At 42.6% G+C, this 26,046-nt stretch overlaps 1 protein-coding gene across 2 annotated transcripts in view; it reads right to left on the bottom strand.

Annotated features, from left to right (window-relative positions):
* The window catches only part of sema6cb (semaphorin 6Cb), a 92,138-nt gene that overhangs the window by 55,653 nt on the left and 10,439 nt on the right, over positions 1 to 26,046 (bottom strand). For both annotated transcript variants that reach the window (XM_086113482.1, XM_086113483.1), the window contains exon 2: positions 20,232 to 20,312. The gene's annotated coding sequence lies outside the window, so the exon portion shown is untranslated. The remainder of the gene's footprint in view (positions 1 to 20,231; positions 20,313 to 26,046) is intronic.

The raw sequence follows: 26,046 nt of genomic DNA, 5'->3' as shown, positions 1-26,046 counted from the left end.
TATGTGCTTGCTTGTTACTACACTAGCTTTTTAAGAATCACATTTTTGCTTCTTTTTTTTCCCTATCATCTGGAATACTAGCTTTTCTGCTACAAATAGATTTGCTTGCTTGTACCATTCCCTCTTTGTATTAGAATGATTCTTTATTCTCTCATTGTTAACACGAGCACACGATGCTAATGCTAACTGACCTGTGGGCTTAAAAAAATGAAAGGATTAATTATTGACCCACCTCTTGTTAATGGCAACACAAGCACATCATTCTCATGCTAATGCTAATGCTATGTGGGCTAAAAACAACCGATTCGCCCAATGATCAATGAAAAAAATATCGAATGACGTACAAAGGTGACTAAAATGTGTGCCTTGAACACCCAGTTTCCCACAATGCCCTTTGCCAAGAGAGGGTAAGTAGGTCCGCCCATTGGCGTGAGTTAGACCCCTGACAGCAAGCTTTATTTTTGGAAAAGAAGCAGCCATAACTTGAGTGCCGCTAATGACTTTCCGAGTTTGCAAGTGTCATTTGTCTGCCTGATTGATGCCAGTGCCATTAGCCTCAAACTCCCTCTGTCATCCATCTTAGTGGCCAGGGTGTACTCAAAGGAGACAAATCGGGGAAAAAGATTTCTGTGGCAGCGGACTAGTTTTTGGTCGCCACCGTGACACCACATCAAAACGACAGCAAACATTGCTAAGCCACAAGCTACTCAACATTCAGGCTGCATCTGTTCTTGTTTAGTTTTATGGGTGAAAATAAAAGGCTGTTGTCTGGCAGGAGAAGATGTTGCAATGTTGATGCCTCGATTTTTGGGGGGGGGGGGGGGGGGGTTGCCCTCTTGCTAATTTGCCTCCATACCACTGGGGGGCATACAAAGCAATTAGCATGCTGACACTCAACTTCAGGCCAAAACATTTTTTCCAGACCTGGGGAAAAAAAAAAGAACCGTCAGATTTTTGGGTTTCTGCGGTCTGTTCTTTGTAATTGACAGCAAAAGCAGACAAAAGCTAATGCTCTTGTGAATGCTTCACCAAATCCCTTTCCCAATAGAAACATAGTAGCGTAATAGCTACTAAGGACAGAGACTGAAGTGATTTTATGAGTCAGAAGTGATATCAACACAGTTTGGAATCATAGTGGGTGGTATATTTGCATTCATATTGAAATTATTAACATAGTCAAGTACAAACCTTTAAGCTACCATATCATTTGGGATTTTATATTGTGTTTCCTCTTTCTATTAGAAAATCCGCGATCTGAAGAGCTCCCGCTGCTGCTCGCTTTAGTAGTTTGTATTTTTATGGATGATGAAGAAAAAAAAACTCAGAAACATAAAACAAAGCAGTTCTTCTTGCTGGAGAAGATGTTGCAATGTTGACGGGTTAGAACGGGTTAAGTCCCGGAGGGCGAGGCCAGATGGAGATGAGGCGAGTGTGAGGTGAGGCAGGCGGTGGGCTTGTCCAAAAGGCCTGGAGGCGGATGATCAACGGTGGGTCGGAAGCTGAGAAGAACCCCCACTCCCACCACCACTACCATCCAACCAGCTACATAACTCACAAAAACAACTCCTGTGTTTGTTTGTTCACTTTCTACGCTCACAGATTTCAAGCATCAAAGTGCGCACCAGCGCGCCTTTTCTGATTGGAGAATATCTCAGAGAATGAATAAGAGTCAAATGGTACTGCTCTGAATTGAGGTCTGTTTGGCGGATATTGTACTACATGAATATTTTTTGTGATGGTCCATGGCTAATTGTAAAGGTTTTTGTTACAAATATTTGCAGCATCCTGTTTAGGTGCATTTCTGTAGTGTAAGTTTTAAATAATGTCCTGTTTTGTTGTAATGGGATGGAAATTAAAACTTTTTAATAGATTCATTGATGAATAAAGAAACCAAAAAAAAAAAATCAATTCCGATAATCGTTCGTTGCAACCCATGTATTTTGACGTAAAGATGCCTATGATGTTTTATGAAGACAAGTGGGAAAAAAATGCACAATGTCTTCTTCCAAGCATTGCCTGTCCAGTTTTATGATTAATTTGTTTTCATTGAGGCCTCTGGATGAAAACCATATGCTGCTCTTCTGGTGACGACGGATGGAGGTGCGTTCACAACGTTTAACTGATGCGTCACAATTCATCATCTCACTGCATTCATCTCGCCCGGCACAGTTCAAAGTTCACACACACCGCTCTCGAGCGTCTGCCTCTACAAAAGGGAACAGTGGAATGACGGACGCCTCCCTGCAGGAATATCTTCGCATTACGAGCATTGAACTGTCAACTTCAGCAGAAGCTTCCCATGTGCCTTTTTATTTATTTTTCTCCAACTTTAGCATACAACATCACACGTCCCAAAGGTGGGATTTCCCACTCGGGCAAACAGACCGGCCCGTGAGACGGTAATAAATATACATGCATATGCTCTTCATACACAACATTTGTATGATGTCAAACTTAAAACAAAAAAAACCAAAAAAAAAACCCACAAACTCACTCCTGCTGTACAACGACAAAATTAAAATATTCATCCTTACGATGGTTATTTTATTAGTTGTTAGATGTGGAATAAAGCGGCACGCATATCACATTTAAAGGAAAATTGTATTGTTTACAAGTAGTTGTGCGCCTTTAGAACCTGCTTGTAACATCACAATAAAATGAATTTACATCATCCATCCATCCATTTTCCGATCCACTTTATCCTCACAAGGGTCGCGGGGGGTGCTGGAGCCTATCCCAGCCATCTTCGGGCAGTAGGCGGGGGGACACCCTGAACCGGTTGCCAGCCAATCGCAGGGCACACAGAGACAAACAACCATCTGCGCTCACACTCACATCTTGGGACAATTTAGAGTGTACAATCAGCCTGCCAGGCATGTTTTTGGGATGTGGGAGGAAACCCGAGTACCCAGAGAAAACCCACGCAGGCACGGTGACAACATGTAAACTCCACATAGGGAGGCCGGAGCCGGGATCGAAGCCACGACCTCTGCACTGTGAGATCGACGCACTCACCACTGGACATAATCGCACCCCCAAAAACAATTCTTTGCTCATGACAGCTAGGCTGGGGGAAGATCAGCCGTTTTCCAGCAACATCTGGACCACACTGTGGAAAAACTACCATGTCAAAGACAAAAGGTAAGCAGTGCTGCAATAGTGCAAGATTCAGAATAGAGGCACACTTGCTGTCTCTTTTGGCTTCTTGAGCCATTTTTTGTGGGTCTACTCATTCCAGACATGCGTGCCATGGGATGAAGTGGCCACTATTTTGTCACCAGGCAAGTGAACAACCGATCGGTTTGACAAAATGCACGGTATTTGTCCCTCACAACAGGTCACAAATGACCCCTGGCCTATACTTTGGACACCCTTGATTGACGCAGCCATTCATCAATAAAACCGACCATATTATTTGATGGTCACGCATATAAAAAAGGAGAGCTTAATGCGTGTCACAATTCAAGTGTGTGCGGTTCATCAGCAGAATAACAAGCACTGCGAGCAAACACGTCTTTATTTACCCCGCCTGCCTGCTCTTGGCACCGTGATGCCCCCCCAGCATCATTGACATGCAAGCGCCAGCGGCCCAGCTTGCGGCCGCACAACGGCTCCCCTGTGCCCGCGACCACGCTTTTGGAAGACCCGAAGGAGCGACGCCGATGGCCTTTGCATCGACGCCACACAGGTGACGTGTACCGATTCTTCTCATATGAATCAAGACTGCGGAGATGTAAAAATGTTCCATTGCTTCATTAAAATTCCAAAGCTGTTGTCGCTAACAGCTAAATTAGACTATGTAAAAAAAATATAAAAAAAATTGAAGGGGGGGAAAAAATGACTGCAAGCATATTTTCTGCTTCCTGTGCTCATTTAGTTAACCGGTATATGCAAGTATCTCTGCGGGCTGAACAAAGACATTTAAGGCCGCTGCTCGTGTTTAATATTTATCAGTTTGCAATATTTTGATCTAACATGTAACCAACTGCAGTGTGTCAAGTGAAAATTGCAGGAGCAAAAACATTTCACTAATTGCCAATGTGTAGCTTGTTTTGAAGTCACTTCAAGTCCGCTCACCGCTACCATACAGCGCACATGTTTGGCAATTTGGGAGTCAATTGATACGACATCATTATTTCAGCATGAAGTGGGCCCATGATTTACGAATGCCCCTTTTTACGAACAATTTTGAGTTGTCCTCAATTTTTGTAGAAAAATTACCTCTATTCACATACTATTATCGTGTACGTAGATTCGAAGCTGGAACAGATTAATCCCATTTCCATTCTTTTCAATGCGAAAAATTACCTCGATTTATGAACATTTCGAGTGAAAAACCAACTCAGACGATCAATTAAATTCTGAACTATTTTGTATACTTTCTTGACTGGAAAGACTTTTTATGACATTTGCTTGCTAGGGCGTTGTGAGATTTTTTTTTTTTTTTTTTAACGAATGTTAAATAAATTACAAACAATTCCAAAGAAAATGTTGCAATGCTGTTCATTTTGTGTGATGAACGGCTGCTTCGCGGTTAAGAGACATTTTAAGGATGTTTTACGACTTCAACTGAGGATTTATAACAAACAACATGATGCAGAGGTGCAGCTTGTTATGCCCACACTGATGTAAATTTCCCTTTCTCCCTTTAAAGACAATTTTTGTTTGTAACCATGGAACGTTCATTAGAATAATTCACTCCGCTAGTAGAGATGAATAGCTCTTCATGATGGGACCATCAGATACAACTTCAAAGCCATGCTCGATAAATACACTCATGTGTGTCAAACGAGCATTGTCCTAGTATGTGTGGTTCAAGTTTGGTAGCGATCCGATAAAATTCGCAAAAGGACAGCTACAAATGGTCAAGATGGCGATTTCAAAAGAAAACGGCAGACTTCTTGTCTTTTCGGGCTTTTGTGACGTGGGTCTACTCAAAATGGATCATCCTTTTTTTTGTCAGGTTGGCATTACAAATGAGAATATACTCTCAATTGCTTTACCTGGATAAACAGAGTATTTGACCAAGATGAAATGGCTGCTTTGCCTTTAACTGAAATTATCGGACGTCTTTTATATTTTATGGTGTGGGTTCTTATGATTTATTATTATTTTTTTTTTGTGGGTCGACTCATGGAAAACAGACCGATTGAATCTTGTGTTGCCAAGTGAAACTGTTGTTGGGGGCTTCAATTAAAAAAAAAAAAAAAAAAAAAAAGCAAAAAATAATAATAAAACCCAACCCCCCCCCCCAAAAAAATAGAGTGCTCTGAGCCAAACCAACTATTTTGTGGGTTTACTCCTGAAAGACAAAGCTACCAAATTTCATGTTGTTAAATCAATCAACAATCAATTTCAAACACAATTGTCAGAAGTGCTACCAAGCCAAAATGTTAGGTTCATACCAATATGGTAGACTTCCTGTGATTTTTTAAAACATGATTTTTTTTGGGCGTGTCCATTCATAACAAATATTTACAAAGAAAAAAAACTAACAGTGGTCCTAGCTAGCCAAAAAGTCTGCTTCAAAACAAAACGGACGACTTTGTCTTTTCAGGCATGGCTTTGAGACATTTTTGTGCGTCTAATTCGGATTCACTCGTGTGCCGAAATTCATGTTGCTAAGCGAAACCGTCTTCAAGGGCTAAGGTGTGTTCCAGTGTCCATCAAGAGTAAGCGAGCGAGTAGCAAAATGCTGATGAAGGTGATCGCTCGGTGGCGTGGGCTTGCAGGTCAGGACGGGTGTGACATCATCACTCGCCTCAAAGTTCACGTGGGAGGATGATGAAGGTCGGCGTGAGCTGCTCCCAGCTCCTCGTTAAGGACGAGGAGGAGTGATGAAGACTCCCTCCCGGCAGCACAGATCAGAAAGCTCGGCGGAGAAGCGAGGATTTTTTTTTTTCTTTCAGGCGGGAACATCATCAGGAGCATCAAAGAGGAGCAAATGTCACCGGAATTTACCGCCGTAGGGAGGGAGGATCACTGACACCGCCATGACTTGACTTTAGATCAAAAGAAACAACCCTTAAACTCCCTCCCCTTGGCGGCTGCTTCATCTACTCCGTGCAAAGTGCTGAGTCAGCTTTTGACAAAACAAAACGTGGGCAGCAAAGACATTGCCAACACAGGAACAACCATTTAACACAGGCCTGTTCTCGCTTGCATAGGTTTATTTCTCGGCCATTTTTTTGGGGGGCGGGGGGGGGGGGCTTGAGTAGTTTACAAGCATTAAATGTAGTCAACAAGCTTTACGAAAAGCAGCAAATGAACTTAAAAAAAAAGCGCTTCCTGAGTCACTTAGTTGTGAAACTCTTCTTCGGTGCATGTATGTATTATACTGCCCCCTGGTGGCCAAAGTACACAGAGAACCATGTGTGATAGGGAGGTGCAATGGGGGAAAATTAACTTATTGCACCTTGCAGCACAACAACCTCTATGTCAGATGGCAATAATGGTGCAAAAATCAATAGGATTCTTGATTAGAAAATATGAAAGGGCAGCCCGGGAGAGGCAGAGCAGGTTTGATTGCCTTTCCCGTGTAGTCATTTGCTTTTGGCAAGCGCTTTCTCATCTCTCCCGTGAATTCGGCCTGTGATGAATGATTCCACTTTGTCTTTTTTTTTTCACATCAAAACAAACAGCAATATTGTTGTAGTGTGGTGTGGGAGAACATAGGATGAGGGGGAAAAAAATAAGACTTCTGCTTTATCTTTCGGTCTAAAGTGCTGCTTTGTGATGACAAAGTGAAAGCGGAGTCAGCTTTAAAATGCCTTGATGTAAATGAGACACATTTTAGAAGATACTGCTACCTACCATATGAGTGATTTGACTTAAGAGCTTTGCGATACGAGCCATCCCTCTTGTTTTTAGTTTCAAGCAGAAATTTTAGTTTTGGCTGTGCAATGGTGGCAGTGTAACTTCAGAACACGCAACAACTACCACAAAAAAAAAAAAAAAAAGGAGCACAACGTCAATGGAAATTAAAGCATGACATCATGATGCACACAGTTGAACTCTTACCATTTAATTTCATTGTTTTCGTACTGTATGTTTTTTAATAAAATGTTTCCTTCTGAAACAACAAAAAAGGTTTGCTGGTGTTTCTGGTGGTGATAGAAGGACTGTCATTTCATTTACGGCTGTATTCCGAAATTGCGCGAATAATCTTCTGCAATTTTACTATTAATTATTATTAATATATATATATATATATATATATATATATATAATATTAATAATTATTTAAATTATTGTTTTTCCACTCGATGAATTGTTCCAGGCTTTTCACTTTTTAGATGTATTAATCTTTTCCATTCCCCCCCCACCCATAATTGTATGCATCTTCTGACCTTTATTATAAATATGCATTTTCGCATGCATTTTATATACTTTGTCAAATTACTAATTTTGACTAATATTTGACTTTTTCCAAACACAGTTAAAATTTTACAGTGGTTTTTTTTAAGCTTTCAGATTTTTTTTTTTAAATTATAATTCACCATCTGTCATGAACTAATGAAAATTTCAGACGATTAGCATTAATTTGATGGACATTTTAAAACAATGTATTTTTCCACAAATTCATGAATTTGTACTCTTTTATTCGATTTTTGCCCTTCCGCCCCACCAAATTGTAAGCCTGCATTCAACAGAAGGTTTGCGAGTATTTGCTAAGTGAATAATGTGTATTTTTTGATAGGGTTCGGTCAAGGTCGCAAAGACGTTTGGCAGATGTTCACCAAAAGCTTTATTTTAATGGTTACACACAGGTTTTCTCGTCGCCATCAAATGTTTAAAACATATTTAAAGTATCTCTTCATTCCTTTTAAAAAAATGGCATGCGAGAATGGAAGTGAAATGGCTTTTAAGCCACTGTAACATCTACTTCACGTTTCTCTGTGAGAGAGTATGCCCTCGCCGGTCGCTCGCCATCATTCATCGCGGCGGGGAGGCCGGCGAGGCAACAAGGAGGCGCTCGGAACAGCTTCCAAGAGACAGAAAAAGAAGTGACGAGAGCCGTGAAAGAAAGCAGATAAGCGCCAGGAAGCGCATGCTAATCCCGCTCCGAAAGCCGCTCCGGGCGGGGAGGGAAGTGTCGAGGGATTGGACACGTCAGGTCCGGGACGCCGGCGGGAACAAAGCGAGGGAGAAATGCGAGGGAGCAGTCATCTTACTGACGAAGAGAAAGAAAGCGTGGGAACCAGAAGGGGAGCGAAATCGTGGCTTGCTGACTTATTGAAGGGATGTCTTTATGTTCGTGGAGATGCTCAGCTGCACACTTGTGGCCGTGATTCTAACACACTGATTGGTACCTCTACTTACGAAATCAATTGGTTCTGGAAGAAATTTCTTAACTAGAAAAGTTTGTAAGTAGAGACGCGTTTTCCATATAAATGCCTTAATCTGTTCCAAGCCCCACCAAAATTCAGACCGAAATGTTTCCTGAAGCATAAAAATGCATCAATATATGTAACAAATACATGTTCCAATTCGATTACTGCACAATAAATGAGAGTTGTGCATAATGCAAAAAACAAAGAATAAAGAGTAAAAATGATGGTCATTTAACTTTTAACTGCATCCTCGTCGTTTTTTTTTTTTGCCCTCTTTAGTTCATGTTCTCTCTCAGAAGTGCTTTTTGCCTGGCGTTTTGTAAAGAACTGATCCGAGGACGTTTGCTTTTGTCGAAAGAAACGCCACCGAAGCGACGCAACTCTAAAAGAAATAATCGCCCAAAAAAATCTGCAATATACTGGAGGTGCAAAAGATGAACAACAATTTCGCGGGGGAGGTGGTGGGACACTGTTGTATCTTATTTCTTTTACTGGACACTGGGTGGGGATGCTGTAACTAATGATGTGAGCCCCGAGAGTGACTCGGTGGAGCGTCAGTCAGGTTGAGTGACAGGTCGCGTATGAGACGGCGTAAACGGTGATTAGGAGCCAATTAGAGCAGGCCAAGATGACGAGTCAATTAGGCCCGATGTAGGTGGAGAGGGAGAAGATGAAAGACGGATTGGAGATTTCCGCGGACGGGAACGTCTTCATGAATTATTCACGAGCTCCGAGGCGGCATTCACGCTGAGGTCACGCCCAATGGGAACGTGGAAGCTTTCCCGACAAAACTTTCAAAGAAAACCACAATTCCAGACTCCGAAACACCCAACTGGAGGCTGACTAAACCAAGAATGGTGCTACCTTGTTTGGACCACCAAGATGTTTGCGGACTGTGAGGAGGTTCTGAGGTCTCGTCTCTTCATACTAAATTTTCGAGTTACGAAACATCTCAACAGGAAAATATTGCCTCTTCTAACGAAAGAAAACTTCGAGATACGAAAGGTAAAAATACTGTATGAGTTTTCTGAACGCAACATACTTATAGCTGCTCTGCCATTGGCTACTACCGAGCATCATCCTGCCATCACATTGGCTAAGAGGGACCTCTACCATACATGTCTGTGTGTGTCAATAGATAAATAGATAGATATGTGTCTATGCAGCGTCCTCGCCATTCGAGCCTCGGGCCATGAGGTGTTTCAGACGATCGCTCACTATGCTGAAGTTTGCCTTGGATATTTTCAAAGGATTAAAAGGATGTTAAAAACCGACAAAAGCAAACGTTCTCGGATCAGTTCTTTACAAAACGCCAGGCAAAAAAAAACCTTCTGACAGAGAAAATGAACTAAAGAGGGCAAAAAACAATGAGGACGCAGTTGGACGCAACGTTAAATGACCATCATTTTTATTCTTTATTCCGTTTTTTTTTACACTATGCAAAACTCTCGTTTATTGCGCAATAATCTAATTGTAACATGTATTTGTTACATATTTTGATGCATTTTTATGCTTCAGCAAACATTTATGTCTGAATTTTGGGGGGCTTGGAACGGATTAGGGCATTTACATGGAAAACGCGTCTCACAAAATTTTCTAGTGAAGAAATTTCTTCCAGAACCAATTAATTTCTTAAGTAGAGGTACGTACCACTGTATCGCAAAATCGTTATTAATCTGAATGCCATGTTTAGAGTGGTGGGAGCGCAGAGAATATATTGGAAAGAAAATCTTTGACCGACTTCCACTTTCAATGTCCAATTAATTTGTGTTAAGAGAGTTTTTTAGCAAGCTTCAACTGGAAGTGACAAATAGCTTGAAGCGAGCGCGCTTTCTTGCAGAGAGAGCTGTACAAACTCGTCTTCTTCTGGCTTCCTCAAAGTGATATTACACAACAGTCAACCATTATTATTTTTTTGACAGCATGCGAGAAAAGGCACGAAGGAATGCTTGAAAAACTTTTCCAATAGATTTAAGTATGTTTTTAAAAGTTACAATGTGCTTAAAGCAAGTGGGAGGGGTAAAACAATCTAAAAAAAAAAGGGGGGGTTATATCATCAATTTATATTGCAGATTTTTCCCAAATGGGTGTTCACTGCAGAAGCAGATTGTGTGCGAGTGTATACTCGCACGTACGCGTCCACTCATCAACATGCGCGCCTAAGTGTGCAGCTGCACTAATCAACCCGTTGTCCCGCATACTCTTGTTGGATGATTAATTTGTGCACTTGTCACGCATATGTGCTCATTTACAAACCTACATACAGGTGCATCTCATTAAAATTTGAATCTCGGAGAAAACTTCATTGATGTCAATAGTTCAATTTCATAAGTGAAACTGGAGGATCCAGATTCATTCGACCAAAGACAGCCAACGCCAGCAAACGGTAGCATCGATTGAAAATCATTATGACTTTTTTTTTACGATGCAATAATCACATTTCTTGAATGTTGTTTTTCAGACCGAACTTGAAGCGACTCGTTACCGTGTCGAACAGCCAATGCTGGTTGTTCCATTGACATAAAACAGGTCTGATCTGGTAAGCGGACGTCTTGCCAGACTTCTCTGGCATTTTTTATTTCATTTATTTATGTTTTTTTAGGCTTCCCAGAGATTTCGGACAGTATTGAGGCGTGCAACTTACCATTTTTTTTTCACAATAGGAGCTGTATATCAATTTTTTAAGAGTTACAACCGTTGAATGATAGCAGCAAACATGACAGTAAGTTGCAGATAAAGAATTTTTCAAAGCTGTGTATTGTAACTTCCAGCTGAAATGTACTCAGGACAATTGTTGTGTCTTTAACCAAAACACAGAACTTACTAGCTAGCTTCATGCTAACACACGATACAAAAACAACAGGCTAACACAAAATTGCATCAATGTTGCGGTAGGTATATCCCTTGAAGCAATGGATATTCGAACACTATCGGTGCAGCAAGACATGTAAATCGACAATAACAATATTTATCCTCTGCTTCAATTGACATAACTGCATCTTATTGTGTTACGTAGATGTGAAAGTACATCTTTTATGTATGTCTGCATTATACTGTACCCGGATGGCCAAGCCCTGCACACCAGAAGAAGAAAAATGTAAATGGGCACTGGAAGCATGAAATTATGATGGCCAAACTGTACAATACTTTATTATATTTGACTCCATTGGGCTATTTGTCTTGATTAATATGAATGTGCCCAAAATTCTTTGTTGGCGTTTGTGGGTTTTGTGGTGCTAAAATGGATTCACAAAAATCAGGTTCACTTTCAAAAAGTGATTTGATTGTTTTGCGTCACGTAAGGCAAGGTAATACTCTATTGAGTTGACACTGTGAAAGAGATACTCGAGTACATCACCGGTAACATAAAGGTGACACAAGATGATCATGCCTTTGAAATCCTGTTTCAACAAGTGAAACGCACCCAACAATTTTTGTAAAAGCACAAATGTATCTTGATCCAACAGGCTTGCATTCACGGAGTCAAACTGTTTTTTTCCCTTCCACTGGAAAGTCCAAAAAAATAAAAATGTAGTTATCGCTCAGTTAACCAAGACGCGGTGCTGCTGCCAAATAAGAATCTTTGCTTTGTTTAGCTAAGCAGCTCCGTGATATTTGATGGAGGGGAGAAAAAAATGGATTAAGCACTCCGTGAATGTGTGTCACACCACTTTGATGAATGTTTTAGACAGCGTGAGCCAACTTGAACGCCACAGCGACCGCACGTGCGCACACCAATGTGCACGCTCACATACAAACCGAATATTTGTGGGTCTCAGACATGAGCGTACGTGCAGCCAGCTGCTGTATTATTATCATTGTTATGATTAAGAAAACGTTTTGGACTGGAGGGGGGGGGGGGGGGGGCACAAATTGGATATGGTTCCAGCATGTGTTCCAGGAGTGGACCACAAGGACGAGCTGGCGCTTCCCGCTGTTCCAAAGTCTCTGACGCCACGTGAGCTTCCATAAATTGTCCTTCCCGAGATGCAAGTTCACCTCCCGATCACAAGCTCGGGCAGCAGCAACCTTCTGCCGCATTAGCATTTGAAACAGGGTGAGGGAGTGGGGTGGGCGGCGATGGAGAATGGGGGCAGCTGATTTGTTCAAGTGCGTTAGTGGTCAAAGCACTGAAGTTTCGTTGTGTTTTTCACCTTGGGGGTAACACCAGGCTGCTGCGCACGCACACACAGAGCAGTCAATAATAATCATTAAAGATGCGCTGAACAGGGCTCTCGCACCCCCCAACAAAGTCACAGAGGGCGGATAGAATTTGGGAGGGGCGCCTGATGGGGAATTTGATAAGAGTACAGAGAACCACTGCGATGTGGTTTCGCATTTGCTGCCCTGCTCTGTAGCGTGGATTTTTAATCGGAATCAGAATCATCTTTATTGGCCAAGTATGTGGAACACACAAGGAATTTGTCTCCGGTAGTAGAGGCTACACAAGTATCATCAATAACAAGCAACTACGATAAACAAGGACATGACAAATAAGTATGGAAAGATATTGCGTAATGTAAGGGTACCGTTGTGCGGTGGTACCGCCCAATGACAGCTGTGAGACAATGTGCAAAGTATCAAGCAGAGCTAAAGTGATCAGTGGTAGAATCCAATACTATGACAGTTGTGCAGTTGGTGCAGATAATCGTTGCACCATTGTAAAGTAACCACTAGCGGTATTTGTAGAGCAAGTTTAAGTGTGCAATTGTACAGAAGTCCTTGAGATCTTTAAAGTGTCTGGTGCTGCGGAATATAGATCAGTGACAATGATTCAAGTAAGGACAGAGCTGGAGCTACAATGATTATTGCGGTAATTCTGTTCCACGGGGGTGTGCAAACTTGCAAAGAGACACTATTCAGGTAGATTTGGGTTACTGTTTAGGGAGTTAATAGCTCAAGGGACAAAGCTGTTTGAATGTCTGCTGGATTTGGTGTGCATGGATCAGTAAAAATCGTAAATAATTAAGTGCAAATAATATCAACTACAATAAAACAACTACAGTCATACCTCGGTTTTTGACCATAACCCGTTCTAGAAGGCTGTTCGAAAAGCGATTTGTTCGAAATATGAAACTATTTTATTAGCCTATAATTAGGGGCTAATCCACTATGCAAAAATAATTTTAAAAAACTGTCAGATTTGCATGAATCACAGCTGCTCACAATGAAGGTTACACGAGGAAGCGTCACTTCCTTGAATAAGGAAGCCAAGAGGAGTCGAGTGGCGTATTTGGGTTTGCTCAGTTTGGTCGAAAACCGGTTTTCGGTCGTAATCCGAGGCGTAAAAATCTCGATCTTTCTGGTAGAAATCCGATTTGGTCGATAACAGAGATGTTCAAAAACCGAGGTTTGACTGTACTTGTAACGAATAGAGCCTCCCTTTTCAAATAAGCACACTTGTCAAAAGAGGTTTGAGCTCCTCACGGTAATGTCGGGAGACGACAATGAGAATGTGGACGGCTGGGTGTGAAGGGCGGATACATTCCTCCCCGGGAAGCTGTCGGACATCAGCTTTGATTTCATGCGGCGTCAGAGATGGCGGCTGGAGAAAAACCTCCAATTTGCACACTACTCTTCTCCTCTGTCATCTCCTCCTCCTCCACGTCCTCCCCCACCAATCACAGCGGCTTAGCCACAGCGGATAACGACGCGAGATTGTCAGTAATGACGCTTCCGCCGGTTGCGGCGCTGACCAAACTTCCCGGAGCGTCTTGTTTCGACGGTAATTACGAGGATGGCGGCGTGAGTGTCTAGAAAGAGTGGAGCGGGCCTTCCTCTTGTGGTGACCTTTTCATGGAAAGGACTTGAAAGGCGGCCCGAACTGAAGTGAAGATGAACAAAGACGAGGTGGAAATGGGATGAGTTGCGAGCAAGGTGAAGAGTACAAGGAAAGGACAAAAGATGAGCTCTGAGAACAATTACATTCTATTTTCAGTTTGTCATCATCCATCTGTCGAGCATGCGTGGTTCGAATTTTGGCAGCAATCAGTTCTGAAGTTATTACTTGCACCAAATGGAGCCTAAAATGGCCATTTTCAAATCCCAAGGACAGACTTGGGTTTTTTTTGTGTTTTTTTTTTAAAGGCATGACTTGTTCAGACTTTTTGTGGGTCTGCTCATGGTAAACATGGCTGGCAAATTTCATATAGCAAAATCGTAAAAACATGTTTTGTGCACGTAGTCCAAGAATAACCCTAAACGAGTCACCGAAATGCAAAAATGAAATGGTCGACTCAAGAAATACAATGCCACCAAATTTCATTTTGCTGAGTCATTCAATGCGAAGGTAACATTATTCTGAAAATATGATTGCAGTTAACTGGAGCTGGGAACTAAAAGAAAACACAGCAGTGGCAGAATTTCTGGATACATGATGACAGAAACGTGTTGCTTTGGATTTCGTTTGTTGTTGCAATGAAACAAAGCAAGCGCATTTCATCATCAGTCTTCTAGCTGCATTTTAGTGCGTCCAAATGGACAATTAATGCAGCAATCGGCTTTAATGCCTCGCAGGGGGGAACTAGTAAACACCGTTTATGACCGCTCGCAATCATGGTGGACGGTTGAATTATGGGGGAGGGCGGGAAAGGAGGGGACGGGCGTCGATGCAGCAACAACCCAATCGTGGTTTCAACGTGGCTATGCTAACGATCGTTAGCGACTGGCAGGCAGCGTTGTGGTCGTGAAACGTCCACGAACTCAACTTTTTCTCGTCAAGTGTACTCCTTTTTTACATAAATGCGATCACTGTCCTGAGAAACGCGGTAAGCTAGTAGATTGCATGTCTACCTCACAGTTCTTGGGTTAGAGGTCGGAATCTCGGCTTTGGTCTCACTCGTTTGAGTCGGTCGTTTGTCTCCATGTCATCGTCGAGTGACCAGTCCATTGCATCTCCCAAATTTGCCTTGACATTGACTGCTGACCAGTACAGGTATGAACAGTGTGGACAAGCTTTCTGGATAAAGTTTTCAGAAAAGAAAAGAAAAACCTTTCAAACACATTGGTATTAATTTTTAATTGATTTGGAAACAGTGAGTCAAAAATGACTTGGTCAATTATCACATTAGGCACCCGAATTGTTGACACTCAAGATCAATGAGTGTTTGAAAAAGAACCAAACAAGGCTCTGCTTACCACCTACACACTTTCCGCACCGCGCTGCATGCCAGCCTTACGCCTCTTTTCATACTTGAAGCAACAAAAATAGTTGTTGTGAGAGAAGCGGGACGACAGCGTCTTAAAAGCATTTCGAGTTAGCACCGCCGCTAATGAACGCTAAGAACAGCTGTTGGATGACACAGGACAGGGTGGCCACACAGCTGCTGCTTCAGTCAACATTCGACACTTGTGAAAGTTAAATAGGAGTCACATCGTGCGACAACAAGAAGGTGGCGTGGCTAGCATTCGCACATGTAGCTCAGGAGTTCTGCGGTCATGTTTTTGGTGGAGGTTTCAAGCGAGGGTAGGGTTCCAACAAAGGGGTTCAAGGCAAGTGTAAGGATTTCAACAATAGTTTAAGGCAGGGGTGTCAAACTCATTTGACATTGTGGGCCACGTACAGCCTCGGTCGATGTCAAGTGGGCCGGCGCATTAAAATTATACCATACTCTGCTATAAATAACCAAAATAGCATGTCTTTCCTTTGTTTTGGTAGAAAGAAGAACAAGAACATTAGTTCAGCCGCCTTCATCATGTATCGTTTAACAAAGCCACCATCGGAATACGGCTTTGATGCTAATGCTATTTCGCTAGCAATTAGGTAGCTGGCTTTTACTGCTGTGTTGGGTCTGTCTCAGTTACAGACTGAGACTGCTGTTGTCTTCTTCTCTGATCAAAACAATGTTGTTTTCCACTCCGATCAAAACAGTGTTCCCCTAGCGGATGATTAATGAATTGCAGCTTATTAAAAATACTCATTCCGCGTATTTTATGTATTTTTTTTTCACTTTCAAATTACCCTGCGGGCCTGATCGAACCTCCTTGGGGGCTGGTTCCAAAAAGTCACTTTTGAAAAGAAGAAGAGGAGGAGGACTGAGGTAAACGGCGGTGTGGCGTTTCCAGGCTTCATTAGCATCCAGCTCACAAAGACGCGTCCTTGGCGTCACTTTGAAGTGGTCCCGGCGAGGAGCTTTTGAGCGCGCCGCAATCTCGCCGCCGTGACCAGAGCGGGATTAGCCAAGCTCCCCCCCTAGAGAACCGCGGCGGCGGGCGCCATTTCCACGAGAATTTTGAATGTGTCAGCAGTCATGTTGCGGTCACGAGCCCGGCGGATTAACAAGACGACTCTTTTTTTTTTTTTTTCATCACCCCAACACAGAGGAAGGTTTACTGTATCTTGCTGACAGCACGCAAAAAAACAAAACAACCCAAGATCACGAGGGAGGGTGCTTGTCTTTGACATGAGACCAAACTACTTTTTTGCCACAGAAATCCCATTGTAATCAAATTTTCCACCAAATCAATGGCATTCGGGTTGCAATATAAAATTTTTGTCGTAAGTAAAATGTCCTTCAAATTGTTCTGATCAGATTTCTATGCACATAAAATGCCATTTGAGTTGATTTTCTTCCATTCCACAGAATTTCGCAGTTCGTGTTAAAAAATTTCCCATTGCTTTTTTTTTCCAAATCAGAGCGGGAGTCATTAGCTTTTCAGTAGCTGCCAATACGGAGCCTCAATCCGATATCTCGGCAATACATTAGGGAAAAAAAAGGTGCATCTAAAGTGTTCCCCCCCCCCCCCCCGCCATTAAGGTATCCCAGCAGTACATGGCTCTAAGTCAGCAGTGTTTCAAATCTCAGCAGTCATGATACCTGAAAAAAAAAAATACACACACACACACACGCTCTCTCTCTATTTTTTTTATATTTATTTGGGGTGATCACTGTAATGTCCTGAATGTCAACATGATAGCATAAATGCTATGTGGCTATATTTCTTGTATTTGGTAATTCTGAATAAATCTGCTGAATAAAAATAAAATTACGTGAAAAACACTTGTAAAGAGCACAGCCACCTTATCTATACCTATATTTATATTGCACTTAATTGCACTGTGTATATTGAAACGCAAACATTTATTTTTGCGTTTTTCTTTTTTCTACCCCCTTTTTCTTTTTTCTACCCCCCTAATTTCACTGCTGTAGACTGTAAATTTCCCCAGTGTGGGACAAATAAAGGATATCTTATCTAATTTTTTGCTCACAGCTTACTCCTGTTGCATTTAGTGAATGACCTTGAGCACACACACACACACACAAAAAAAAAAGCCACACAAAGTTGCCCAAGATGGGCCAATATACACATATAAAGAAGTACATTTAGAAATGTAAGCTTATTTCAGGCGAGTTACAAAAAAGAAGCAAAGGACAATAACATTCAAATTCTGCCTTTTGTTGCCCTCCTGGGAAGAGTCTCGGCGGTCCAAAACACAACAAAGCGACCTTGGCAAAATATTTGCAGCTTGGGTGAACAAACTGCACCTTGCGTCACCATGTCTTTAGCCATGTTCAGCGCCACTGACTCCACGATTGTTGTCTACTTGGCGTGTTTCGTGCCTCATGCACACGCAAGAAAGGAAAAACAATTCTGCTCAAGCTGACCGCTTCTTGTTAACTTGAAATAAACTCGCACAAGCAACAGCAAAACATCTGAGAGCAACTCGGTGATAACAATTTAGCGACTTGAGTTCAACTGGAAAAGTTGTCGTGCATTTTAGGTTTGTTTTGGAATTTTACCAGAAAGTCTAATATCTCGAGGAGCAACGATTAATCGAATCAAACTTTTTTTGATTTTATCTTGATAATTGATTGTTAGGAGACCTTGTTCAAATCCTTGAAATGTCAGCCTCTTAGCAGTAAATATTCTCTGATTTCTGTCGTCTGTGAAAGCAGACAGATCATCTTTATATTGAATCACAAAAAAAAAAAAACATTTGTCAACATCTGCTTTTACTTTGGAAAACAATGATCAACATTTTCTGATATCTTAATTTAGGTTTGTGCACTGTCCATTTAAATAACGGCCTGTTTTTGAAGAAAAGGGTGGAAATTAAATCTTCCTTTTAGCCGATTCAATAAAATAAGAGAGTCATCGATTATTAACAATCATTCGTTGCTCGCCCTCCAATAGCCGCCGGAGCTTTTTTTTTTTTGGAGTCGTGTGTGTGCGTGTGTGTGTGCGTAAACCTGCATTGAGCACGTGTGCCGCTGAAGTCCAAACCTCGAGGGGAGGACAATGACGACTTTGAGGAGTCATAAGGCTCACGTGGCTTCACAACAACCAGCTCTTCTTAATAAAGCCTCCAGCTATATGCCTCACCCCAATTACACATCTGACACCTCCTTCTGTCAGTCCCACCGCAATATCCTCCTTCCAGCTGTCCACTTCCCAGCTCCTCTCACTATCATCATCATCATCATCATCAGCTCAACAACACTGCCGCGACGATGTCACAATAATTAATTGATTAATTAATAGCTGTCTGACAGTGTCAATCAAAAGTGAGAAGTATCAACTTTGAGCAGGGTGTCCACCGATCCTAATAAATTACAAGAGTGAAGGCCTCAATTACCCAACGAGTGACACTTAATCTTTAAGTCCGTTATTAAAATGCCACACGCATCCATCCGTGCATTTCCTTCCACATAGCCGGTATCGGGTCGCCCAGACTTCCTTCTCACGAGCCACTGAGTCCAGCTCTTCCAGGGTAATAATCCGACGGCATACCCAGATCAGCCACGAGACTGTTATTGTATCCAAATTCAAAGGCTTTGTCCTCCGAAGGCGGCATTTTCATCCGTATCGTACCACCTCCAGTGCGACGAGACCGCACGTGGTGTCCAAATTCACATGAACCCTCTGAGAGAAAGACGCAAACATCACTGCTCCTCCTGAATCTGAGGTTTGATTTCCCAACGGACCCTCCTCTCCAGAACCCCCGAATTGACCTTAACGGGGGGGAGGGGGTTGAGGAGTGCAGAGTGCTTGCGAACGTCACATGACCAATCCCAGAAAACTGGTGAACTGTGATTGGTCATTACCTTAGGCTGTGATGTAATTTTCAGTCGGCACTTCCACTCCCGCATAGTCACAACTTCAAAAGATGTGCTTGGGAATTGAAACATGGTAGGTGAATCTGTGCTCCATCGATGTGTACCCCCCCCCCCCCCCGCCCCCAAAGAAAAGTACAGGCTTTGGTGCCCATCGCGACCAAACGAAAGCCTTCAATTTGATTTCCCTAAAGCGCTTTATAAATCCAGAAGCTTGGCTCAGATGTGATGTACGTAATAAAATGAGTGAGCTTCCAGTTGCAGAAATGTTGCTAGATTGATGGCTTCTTCGTGTGTGTGACTCCGTTTTATCAGAGTGAAGCAGTGCTGAAGGTCACAGCAGGCGGCATGCAGCCCGCCATCTGCTTTCCATCATCCCGCGGGGAGGCCTGTCATTGGCGCTCACTGACCCGTCAATGGGCCGTAAGGACTGGTCGTACGGGTCCGTTGTTACTGTGTGCGCATGCATAGTGGAAAGCCGTGAGTATTTTTTCCGATATCTTTGACATCCATCCTAAGGATCGCGTACTCGTGGGCTATTTCTCCTCCATAGTAAGACAGTAGTGCCACCTATGGTCTATTAGTCCCACTTTGAGCTGGATAACACGGATACTGGAAAACATGCTCAAACTGGTGTGATATCCTTGATATCCAGGTAAAGGTCAGAATACTAGTACGCTCTTTGTCCTCACCAGTGAGACAATTCGGCGCACTAGTAGGACGCCCGTGCGCACACGTGCACAAAGAGGATCAGTGTAGCGCACCAACACTGCGCTCAGCAAATCAAACATTCCACAAGCGCTAATTACACAAAATCCGCTTTTAAAATGCAATCACAGCGTACCTTAGCTCGGCTCAGCATCCATCCAACCTCTGAGGGGGCCACAAACGTGAAGAGGCACTGCAACGATGAGCTCCAATGGTCCTGTGGAGGAACAACAACTTGAGGTCAGCGAGTCCTTTAAAAAGAGGATGTTGTCGTTGTTGCTGCTGTGTCAATAGACAGCAGCAGTTAAGCCCGACGAAAGCCTGAAGAGCGTATAAGACTTGACTGACGATTGCAAAAAAAAAAAAATATATATACACATTTGGCTACTCTTGGTCTCACACAATGGCTGGACAGTTAATCAAATTCAAATCATACATCACAACATAGCAGAATGCTATTTTCAGATCACAAGGGCTTAAATTTTGAGAAAAAAAAAAGACCAATAAAAATAAAAATGTATGATCAGTGGATCATATGTTTTTTATGTACGTGTATATTGTGTTCATTTATTTGTATCGTGTGGAATGCGCATGCGGCCATTACCGGTTTACTGTGGTTTTAAAAAGTCACATTTCAATAATCACGAACACTGACTTTCACCCCCCCCCCCGCCCCTTGTTCTTTTTTCCAGAGATATCGAAGCAGGATTCAATAGGATTGACTGCTTGCAGAGTTGAGTCAAGAAACCGCCTCTTTGAAGTTAATTTGTTCCAATTAACTTTTTTTTTTGGAATTTCCTTCTCAGAAAGCAGACGATAGACTGTGCAAACACCAAATGTATTTTCCAAAATAAAAATGATTGCTGCAATGGGGATTTTTTTTTCTTATTTCAGTACGTAAGGAGCACAGTGCATGTTTACATATCGTAGCTTAAAATGAAAAATTGTAGAGATTAAAACCACGGATTTGTTTGCATCAGTGTCGTAATTTGACGATTTCTTTTATTAGATGAAGCGATTAATCGCATAATCTCTCACACTATAGGGGCCACACATGTCCAATATTGCAATTACAAAGCCTTTATTGCCTTAGATTTGACATTTTTCCGGAACATTCTCAATGGGAAATATTGTCTTCTCGGAACAAATCAAATTGATGAACCCAAGAGCTACTGTAATTTCTCCATTTTGGGGGGTGGGTAATGGTGGGGGTTACATTTGAAAAATGCGAGCAGCAGCCATCGCGGAGGCACATATGGGTGACAAACTTCCATTAACCTTTTTGAGGGAGATGACGACGGGAGCAGTGAGTCACTTGGAGGTTCTGACCTCAACAGGAGCCAATTTCAAGTAGCAGCGGCCGGAAGAGCGCCATTGTCCCGATTAGCGAGCGCCGGCTGCTCGCCGCATGCCCATGGCGCAGTGCTTCATGTTTAAAAAAAAAACAACAAAAACGACAAAGGCCCACCTGCTGGGATGTGTGATTGGAGATTTTTGTAAAATATCACGAAACCACGCACAGGAAGAAAAAAAAAAAAAAACAACCTCTACAAGCACACACTTTGCAGTTGCACCCACAGCAACGTCAATGATACAATACGATATGAAAAAAAAGTAGCATTGTTTCTGCAATATATGGTTGTATATTAGGGGCGAGGGGGGATCTAAAGTCATAAAAAAAAATTTTTTTTAAAAAGCAATTAAAGTCCCTTTTCCCCCCCCAAGAAAAAAAAGTATTTCCAAAGAGAAAAAGTCACATTTTGTCAGGTCAGCTTGCGTTTTCTATTCTACAAATTATAAATTGCTACTTTCAGTACTGAAGCTATTTTACTCTATTTGATGGCATGACAAATCATTAGCATAAAAAAAAAAGACTGTGGACTAAGTCAATATGATTATAAGATGTGATCTTTAAGATAAAAGGTGTGGTAAGGTGCTCGATTGGAGGGAAGACACCACATGACAAAACATCACAGACCACAGCAAATTAATGAATCTCCGCAAGCATGCAGGGCAAACACGGCAGCAGCCAAAAAAAAAAAAAACAAAAACAAAAGGAAGCAGCGGCATTAAAAGGGAAATCAAGTCAAACATTTTTTTTCCCAATATTATGTTCCATGCACCCTGACTTGTCCAAACACGCCATTCTGATGAATATTGCGTTCGTGGCAGATGAAGAAAATGGCAAAACCCATCCGTTTCTGTCCATCTCAAGGGGCAGCCATTTTGCTATCGACTGAAAATGACATCACGGGACTCAAGTAAAAACCAACCACGGCTCACCTGTCGTCTGGGTTTTTGGCATGTGGTGTTTGCAATATGAATCCAAAAACTGTGTTTAGACTTAGCCGCATTGAACACTTTTGTCCTGTCTTCCCCTTGAAGCTTTGACTTTAATAAAGATCGCTAGGGTTCACTATGAACTATGATTAAATAATGTCATAGGAGAAATATTTGATTGCCCCCAACCCCAAGAAAGTCATTTTCCCCTTCGGGGAAAAAAACAAAACAAAACTCGTAGTCCAATGAAACACAACTGCTCACATTCGTCGAAATGACTTGAAACTTTTTCAAAGATTTCGATTCCTATTGATTTATTTTTTTTGGGTGGGGGGGATAAAAGGCTTGTTGGATGATTGATTAGAAGGCAGAACGTGGCGGGATAAACCTCCAAATGACAAGAAGCTTCTGGATGTGGCGACTTGACTTTCCACTCAACAACGAAGCACATGGAGCCGATTTTCTATGTACGAGCTTTATAGTGGAACCAAGAAGCGCTTCGCCGACTCGGACCCACCGGGATTCGCTCCCACTCTTCATCTATCACGGCTCGACTCTGTGTCATCTCGACATCCACCCCCCCCCCCCCCTCACCCCACCCCCCGCCAGAAAGCTTCCAAAACCGCAACTTGGAAGCGCAGCAAAGGAGGGAGGAATTGGAGCAGAGATTTGCTTGATTAGATCCGGATGTTTTACTCCGAAGCTCGTAGTCACGTGACCTCGCCTCGTCAGTTGACTTTTGCAACAGAACCACTGATCGGGTTACACGTTGCGGTGGACTCGCTGAAGTCCCTTGTACGGAAAAAAAGGCACCGTTGGCATTGCATCCTCTTAGACGCTATTCACACTCGACAACGAAATGACCCCGGCAGGACGACGATCGTGTGAGATCAGCCTTGCAGCAGGGCTGATGGTGGATCTTTTGGAGACAATTCCAGACAATTCCATTATAGCATTAAATTGCCTTTTACTCATTCGCCGGCAGAATACAGTGAATCCCATTAATTGCGAGAGATAGGTTTGAAACCCACTAGCGAAAAGAGAAAATCTGCCACACAGAAGAACCATACTTTTTTTTGGGGGGGGGGTGCACTTATAGCCCTTATACTCCCGCATGCTTAAAACACATTTAAACATTGCGAAACGCGCTAAATTTACTTCCGACGGAAGAACTTTGGGACCGTATTTTTCAGACCATAAGGCGCATTTAAAAATCCTTCAATTTTCTGAAAAATCTGAACCGAGCCAAAACGTTTGGGTCATGGTGAGCGCGTTGACTTCTTGACATCTTGTGAACTGTCAACCAAGATAGCATCTAGCATTGGCCAAAGGAATATTAGTCACTTGAGTAACTAGCAATGATCAAACATTTTTTTTCTCCATCTGTCGGAGGACCCCCTTCGACGCTCTAAGCGACCCCCGCCTCGTTGTGTAGCGAAGAAAAGCAAGCGAGACACGTGCCGCAACCTGATATTTCATGTCCGGTCTCTGAATTTAGCATAATAGTGCTATCAAATCAAAAAACATATGGTACAATTAGAATAAACTATTTCACATTAAATGCTTCACAAAGATAACCTGAAGTGCCTTACATAAGAAAATGTATTAAATTAAGTCGTTTGTTGAATGATACGGTAAATCGAACGGTTTGAAAACTGCGGTAGTTTGAAATTCAAATATCTCTTTTGTGAGAACAGTTCTGGAACTTTTTTGCCATCTCCTTTATTTAGTGAGGTCTGCAGTCCAAAACAAGAGGAAAGTGACGTGCAATTCTCGTTTATTGTCCCTTTGCCCATGTTCCTTCCTTCCTTCCTTCCGCTTCCCAAGAACGCCAGTCAGCGGAATTCTTGTAAACGTCGTCTCGTAAAACCTGGCGGAAAAGCGTGTGTGGCATGAAGCCAACTGACCATGTCATCACCTGCCGATGTCCAGGAAACGTCCAAACAAACTGTACATTCCTCGCTCCGGCCATCGGGAGTCCACCTAAGCTAACATCCGTCGTTTTGTGCCACCCACGACAAACAAAATCTTATTTTTGAGGGTTTCCAGGTGTTCCCCCCCGATCCTTCGCCACCACGCGGGAAGTCTCTCCAGCTGAACCTCGCCATCCCGACAATTGTCTCCTTCCTCCCCTCCCTCCCTCTCCCCTCTCACTCTCTCCCTTCCTCCCAGCGGCGCGGCGCTAACCCATTTATTCATTTCCCCTTCAGTAGGCTGTGACACACGAGGTGTCGGGAAGCCTTGTTCCCGCCACGGAAAGTGTGAGAGGAGGAGTGGGGGTGGGGGGGTTGTGGGGAGGGATCGTCGGAATTAGCATAGCGTAATTACAAGACGCGGACCGTCATTTGGCCCAGAGCTTGCCCCGTGCCGTTGACGGCCACTCCATGATAGCTGAGATGAATGTCGGAATTCAGGCTGTTAGTTTAACTGATGGTGCATTTGGGGCTGTAATAAGCGCGGGCGGCTCGCCGTCACTTTCCCGAGAGCATTATCATGCTAATGCCAGCGAGGAGGAGATATAGTGCAAAGTAACCAGAAAAAAAATAAAAATACAAAAAAAAACGATATCACGGAGGAAGGAGCGGAGACAAAGAGACTAGCCGATCACTCGCTCGCCGGCCCGCCCAACCGCTGACCCCCGCAGACAAATGGACTCGGACACTCGGTTCATTAAGAGAACAGCGCCTAATTAAAAAGATCTCGTCGGGCAACGAGCGACCTGTGCCTCTTTGCTCATGTCATTCGATTAAAAGAGCGGCACAGATGGGTCCGCTAGTGGACTATCGTTTCAAGGAGACAACCATTTATAATTAGAGAAGTGGATGATGAAACCCTACACGATGAGTCAATGTGATCAGGGTCGGTCGGAATTCATCATGTCCGACGACGTCAAAACAGATAACGAGGGTGGTGACTGAACAGTCGTGTACGGAAGGACTATCGCAAAAGTCCCGTGTGAGGATACGGCCAATCAAGAGGTTCATGTGTTTCCAGGTCACACACTTACAGATTTATCGACACGTTTATTTATGTATTCACGCATACAATTCAATGTACACATTCTAAATGTTACGTTTCACCTTTCAGTCACGCATTTGATTCATGTTACACATCTGTGACAGTGGTTACGGTTACGGATTCTTTGACGTATTTGTGGATTGAAACATGTAAATGGTTTGCTAGAACAATGGCCCCATGGTATTGCTTAATTTCATTTCTGACTCATTAAGTTCTGTGCTAAAGACGTACACTCCACACGCGCACGAATCATTGTTTCATGAAACATCAGAAGCTGAGGTGATAAAACCACACATTTGTTTGCGTTATTGCTGCAATCGAATTCATGTTTTCACCTGAACGGAAAAATATCGCCTCTTGTTACGAAAGAAATTTCAAGACAGGAAACGTAAAAATACAGCCGCACTCGCAGAAAACAAACGATGAGGACGCCGTTAAAAGTTAAACGACCATCATTTTTATTCTGTACTCTCTTCGTTTTTTACATTATGCACAACTCAGATTTATTGTGCAATAATCTAATTGTAACATGCATTCGTTCATTTTTGATGCATTTTTATGCTTTAGAAAACATTTGTGTCTGAATTTTGGAACAGATTAGGGCATTGAAATGGAAAACGCGTCTCTACTTACAATAATTTCGTAAGTAGAGG

The sequence above is a fragment of the Hippocampus guttulatus genome, chromosome 6, assembly GCF_054856545.1.
Source record: "Hippocampus guttulatus isolate MCC_2025c chromosome 6, RoL_Hgut_1.0, whole genome shotgun sequence".
NCBI lineage: Eukaryota > Metazoa > Chordata > Actinopteri > Syngnathiformes > Syngnathidae > Hippocampus > Hippocampus guttulatus.
This window is presented reverse-complemented; position numbering and strand designations above follow the sequence as displayed.